Here is a 6,000-nt window from a genome sequence, read left to right on the forward strand (position 1 = left end):
GTTTAGATGCAACCCGTCCTTCTTATACAGGTCACACCTGCCCCGGAAGAGCTCCCAGTGGTCCAGATAATGGAAACCCTCCCTCCTACACCAGCTGTTTAGCCACGTGTTTATCTGCTCTATCTTCCTATTTCTAGCCTCACTGGCACGTGGCACAGGGAGTAATCCCGAGATTACAACCCTCGAGGTCCTGTCTTTTAACTTTCTGCCTAGCTCCCTGAACTCCTGCTGCAGGACCTCATGCCCCTTCCTGCCTATGTCGTTAGTACCAATATGTACAACGACCTCTGCCTGTTTGCCCTCCCCCTTCAGGATGCCCTCTACCCGTTCGGAGACATCCTGGACCCTGGCACCAGGGAGGCAACATACCATCCTGGAGTCTCTTTCACGTCCACAGAAGCGCCTATCTGTGCCCCTGACTATAGAGTCCCCTATTACTATTACTCTTCTGCGCTTTGACCCTCCCTTCTGAACATCAGAGCCAGCCGTGGTGCCACTGCTCTGGCTGCTGCTGTTTTCCCCTGATAGGCTATCCCCCCCGACAGTATCCAAAGGGGTATACCTGTTCGAGAGGGGGACAACCACAGGGGATTCCTGCACTGACTGCCTGCCCTTTCTGGTGGTCACCCATTTCTCTGCCTGCACCTTGGGTGTGACCACATTTACATAACTGCGATCTATGACGCTTTCCGCCACCTGCATGCTCCTAAGTGCATCCAATTGCTGCTCCAACCGAACCATGCGGTCTGTGAGGAGCTCCAGTTGGGTGCACTTTCTGCAGATGAAGCCATCCGGGACGCTGGAAGCCTCCCGGACCTGCCACATCTCACAGTCAGAGCACTGCACCCCTCTAACTGACATTGCGTCAATTAATTAAAATTAAAATTTAATTTTTAAAAAAAATATATTAAAAAAAAAAAATTCAAAGTTACTGTTAACTATCTGCTTCCTAGCACTAGATTTCTAATAGAAATGCGAAAGCTAAATATAGTACTCTCCGATCTCTGGCTTAGACATCCCTCTAAATTATAATTAAGTAATTATGCTTAATTAGTTACCAATGCTTAATTTTTTTTATTAAGTGTAGATTCCCAACCAGCCACTCAGGCCACAGCTTTTCTGTGATGTCACTTCAGTTTCCCCCGACACACACAATTTGAAAAAGGTATAAAAGTAAAAATGAGTAAAAATCACTGACTTACCTTCTTACCCTCTGAGTGTCTTAGATGTTCTCAGGTTCTCTCCCTGACAGAGACTGCTCCTCCTCCTCCTACGAACGGCTCCCGAAACTAGGCCGCGATCTTTTTAAAAATCCGCTCCGACTCGCAGCTCCCGCGCTGTTTTCACTGTCCCGGCTCACTCAGCTCCCGCGCTGTTTTCACTGTCCCCTCTTCACCATCAATGGACATGGGAGGTAGACACTCCTTTGTTAACAAGAATAGGCTATTGATTGTTTTCCATTGTGCAAAAATAGCCTGGTGGCAAGTGACCAAAACCCTTGGTTTCTTGAAAGTCTTTTATCACAAATATTTTGGGACATTCTCGATAAAAGCTGCTTGCCTCTCTCTCTCTCTCTCTCTCTCTCTCTCTCTCTCAACTAAAGTGAACCCTTCCAGCTTGTGACACACTAGCATGATCCCAGACTAGGCCCCAACAGTGGCCACAGTGGCCAGAAGCCCCAATATTTTATTTCAATTTTGTAAGACTGTGAGGAAAGGAAACTTTGCTCCAGGAGTGTTTTCACACAAGAACTATTTGGCGGATAGTCTCTTGTACATCAAATAAAATGCTTGCAGCCAACACCCACTTTGCCAGGTGATGGTTATTAAGACATTTGTCAATAATACAATGTACATTTATATTACCCAATTAACGTAGATGCTCATGGAGTTCTCTCAGCAAATACATCGCTGATAGCATAGTGAAATGCCTAATTGCATCATTTCTTGATCAGATTCACAATGATTTGTCCACAGGTTAGGGTGGGTTACTGGGTTACAGGCGTGGCTGAAGTAGGGGCGCTCTTTCCAAGGATCGGTACAGACTTGATGGGCTGAATGGCCTCCTCCTGCACTGTAATTAGATTCAGTTAAAAAAATCCCAGCAGCTTCAGTTTTGTTTGATACATTTTAGTGGATCGTTTTGCTTGAATGCCTCAAACGGGTCATGTTTCTTCCTGGGACCAACACCCTACTCTGTCCTGGGAACTGTGCCTAATGCAGGATCTATCTACCCCTGCTAAATTTTAGGCAAAAGAATTGTATAAAATTAATTGAAATATTACTCTCACACAAAACGGTGAGAATTGGGGCGAGATGGAGGGCAATGACAATAAATCTGGGTGCAGTTAAAATAATTTAATTTACTTTACCATTCAGTGGGGGTGGGGGGGGGGGGGGTAATAACATCACAGAATTCTCATCTTTTATTCTCTACCTTCCAAACTGCAAATCACCATGAGCTACCGGGTGAGCAGCAGTGGGAAATTGATCTATATTAATGTAATCCCATATTTCGTGGCTGCAATTTCAATGTATACCAAGTTCAGCAATCTGATTATCGACTCACTGGTTGCCATGGCACACAACAGCAAATCACGCGTCATGGGCAACTCAAAACTAAAGATGTCCCAAAGTAGTCAGGGTGATGCTGTTTTATTTGCAAATAAACCACATCAAGACTATGTTAGTCGGACATCACCCTGCAGTTCATTTACTGGATATTTTTGGATGTTTAAAAAGTTTAATTGTCAAACCTTCAACATGAAAGGTTCTCCAAAAACAAGTCCAATTTATTATTTTTTCTTTGTACTTCAAACATCTTATGGTCTACATGTTCATCAATGTTGTATGGTCATTTTGAATTAATCAAGTTCGATCATTATTTCTAATAATTGTCTAGTCTGATGATTAAAACTAAAAAGTGCTATTTATGTTCAAAACCATCATGTTCAATTTCCTATGTTTAGGCAGCGAAGATATAAATGTACAGAAAAAATATACCTCAATGTGGGGGAGAGTGTGGACAGCATTCACTGGAAACAGTTCAAAATTAGGAATGCTAAACACTCCAGGTTCTTAAATACCAGCAGCAGCCGCCAAGAAGTGGGCGACGGGCTTACTATCGAGTAGGATCTACAGACACCTGATGAAAGGTCGCAGATCTGAAACATCACCTCTTTTTCTCTTGCCACAGATGCTGCCAGCCTGGCTTTGCAGCATTTTATGTTTTTAATTAGATCATTTCCGTAACTATTCTTTCGGTTTACTGACACCTGCCCGGCTTGGCGGTGATTTTCAGTTTGGGGGGGGTGAGGAGAAAACCAAAACATGAAGAACTATTTGGAAAAGTGATTTTTAAAAAGTTAAGCGTGGGCTGGTTTAGCACACCGGGCTAAATCGCTAGCTTTTAAAGCAGACCAAGGCAGGCCAGCAGCACGGTTCAATTCCCGTACCAGCCTCCCCGAACAGGCGCCGGAATGTGGCGACTAGGGGCTTTTCACAGTAACTTCATTGAAGCCTACTTGTGACAATAAGCGATTTTCATTTCATTTTAGTTCTGGGTCAATTAAGATGTTTTCTATGCTCCTACATTTATTTAATTTTATGTTTGTGGAAAATATACTGAACAGGAAGCTGGATGGGTAACCATGGATGGAAGAACTGAAAGGATAATTGCAAATTTGCTGTTGACTCAAAGAAAGGTAAGAAAATAAGTAGTGAAGGGGGCATAAGGAGGCTGCACGCAGACTCAGTGTCACAGAATGGGATTCAAAATAATGGAGTTTAGAACCATCTGGGTAAGAACTAAGAGAAAGGAACAAGCAGCAGCGAGAGAGAGAGAGAGAGAGAGAGAGACGGAGAGAGAGAGAGAGAGAGAGAGAGAGAGACATAGAGAGACGGAGAGAGAGAGACGGAGAGAGAGAGAGAGAGACGGAGAGACAGAGAGAGAGACAGAGAGAGAGACAGAGAGAGAGACAGAGAGAGAGACAGATAGAGAGAGAGAGACGGAGAGAGACAGAGATGGAGAGACAGAGACGGAGACAGAGCGACGGAGAGAAAGAGAGACAGAGAGAGACGGAGAGAGAGAGACGGAGAGAGAGAGAAGGAGAGAGAGAGACGGAGAGAGAGACAAAGAGAGAGAGAGACAGAGAGAGACGGAGAGAGAGAGAAGGAGAGAGAGACGGAGAGAGAGACAAAGAGAGAGAGAGAGACAGAGAGAGACGGACAGAGAGAGAGAAGGACAGAGAGAGAGACGGACGGAGAGAGAGAGACGGACGGAGAGAGAGACAGACGGACGGAGAGAGACGGACGGAGAGAGAGACGGACGGAGAGAGAGAGAAGGACGGAGAGAGAGACGGACAGGGAGAGAGACGAGAGAGAGACGGAGAGAGAGAGAGAGACGGAGAGAGAGAGAGAGACGGAGACGGAGAGAGAGAGAAAGAGAGAGAGAGAGACGGAGAGAGAGAGAGAGACGGAGACGGAGAGAGAGAGAGAGAGAGAGACAGAGAGAGACGGAGAGAGAGAGAGAGAGAGAGACGGAGAGAGAGAGAGAGGGAGAGAGAGAGAGAGAGACAGAGAGAGAGACAGAGAGAGAGACAGAGAGAGAGACAGAGAGAGACAGAGAGAGACAGAGAGAGACAGAGAGAGACAGAGAGAGAGACGGAGAGAGAGAGACGGAGAGAGACAGAGACGGAGAGACAGAGACGGAGACAGAGCGACGGAGAGAAAGAGAGACAGAGAGAGAGACGGAGAGAGAGAGAAGGAGAGAGAGAGAGACGGAGAGAGAGAGAGACGGAGAGAGAGAGAGACGGAGAGAGAGAGAGACGGACGGAGAGAGAGAGACGGACGGAGAGAGAGAGATGGACGGAGAGAGGGACGGACGGAGAGAGGGACGGACGGAGAGAGAGAGAGAGAGAAGGACGGAGAGAGAGACGGACAGGGAGAGAGACGACAGAGAGAGAGAGAGAGATGGAGAGAGAGAGAGAGAGACGGAGACGGAGAGAGAGAGAGAGAGAGAGACGGAGAGAGAGAGAGAGAGAGACGGAGAGATGGAGAGACGGAGAGACGGAGAGAGAGAGAGAGGGAGAGAGAGAGATGGAGAGAGAGAGAGTGAGAGACGGAGAGAGAGAGTGAGAGACGGAGAGAGAGAGTGAGAGACGGAGAGAGAGAGAGAGAAACGGAGAGAGAGAGAGACGGAGAGAGAGAGACGGAGAGAGAGAGACGGAGAGAGAGAGAGACGGAGAGAGAGAGAGAGACAGAGAGAGAGACGGAGAGAAAAACAAGTCCAATTTATTATTTTTTCTTTGTACTTCAAACATCTTATGGTCTACATGTTCATCAATGTTGTATGGTCATTTTGAATTAATCAAGTTCGATCATTATTTCTAATAATTGTCTAGTCTGATGATTAAAACTAAAAAGTGCTATTTATGTTCAAAACCATCATGTTCAATTTCCTATGTTTAGGCAGCGAAGATATAAATGTACAGAAAAAATATACCTCAATGTGGGGGAGAGCGTGGACAGCATTCACTGGAAACAGTTCAAAATTAGGAATGCTAAACACTCCAGGTTCTTAAATACCAGCAGCAGCCGCCAAGAAGTGGGCGACGGGCTTACTATCGAGTAGGATCTACAGACACCTGATGAAAGGTCACAGATCTGAAACATCACCTCTTTTTCTCTTGCCACAGATGCTGCCAGCCTGGCTTTGCAGCATTTTATGTTTTTAATTAGATCATTTCCGTAACTATTCTTTCGGTTTACTGACACCTGCCCGGCTTGGTGGTGATTTTCAGTTTGGGGGGGGTGAGGAGAAAACCAAAACATGAAGAACTATTTGGAAAAGTGATTTTTAAAAAGTTAAGCGTGGGCTGGTTTAGCACACCGGGCTAAATCGCTGGCTTTTAAAGCAGACCAAGCAGGCCAGCAGCACGGTTCAATTCCCGTACCAGCCTCCCCGTACAGGCGCCGGAATGTGGCGACTAGGGGCTTTTCA

The 6,000-nt window shown here is 46.0% G+C and overlaps 1 protein-coding gene and 1 long non-coding RNA gene across 7 annotated transcripts in view; one reads left to right on the top strand and one right to left on the bottom strand.

Annotated features, from left to right (window-relative positions):
- ccser2a (coiled-coil serine-rich protein 2a) overlaps positions 1–6,000 on the bottom strand; it is an 883,756-nt gene that overhangs the window by 288,205 nt on the left and 589,551 nt on the right. The window lies entirely within an intron of this gene.
- LOC140403443 (uncharacterized) overlaps positions 3,066–6,000 on the top strand; it is an 11,074-nt gene continuing 8,139 nt past the window's right edge. Inside the window, exons 1-2 of the long non-coding RNA XR_011938314.1 lie at positions 3,066–3,703; positions 5,469–6,000. The exon at positions 5,469–6,000 is cut by the window's right edge and continues 202 nt beyond it. This is a non-coding gene — a long non-coding RNA (uncharacterized lncRNA). The remainder of the gene's footprint in view (positions 3,704–5,468) is intronic.

This window comes from Scyliorhinus torazame, chromosome 28, assembly GCF_047496885.1.
Source record: "Scyliorhinus torazame isolate Kashiwa2021f chromosome 28, sScyTor2.1, whole genome shotgun sequence".
NCBI lineage: Eukaryota > Metazoa > Chordata > Chondrichthyes > Carcharhiniformes > Scyliorhinidae > Scyliorhinus > Scyliorhinus torazame.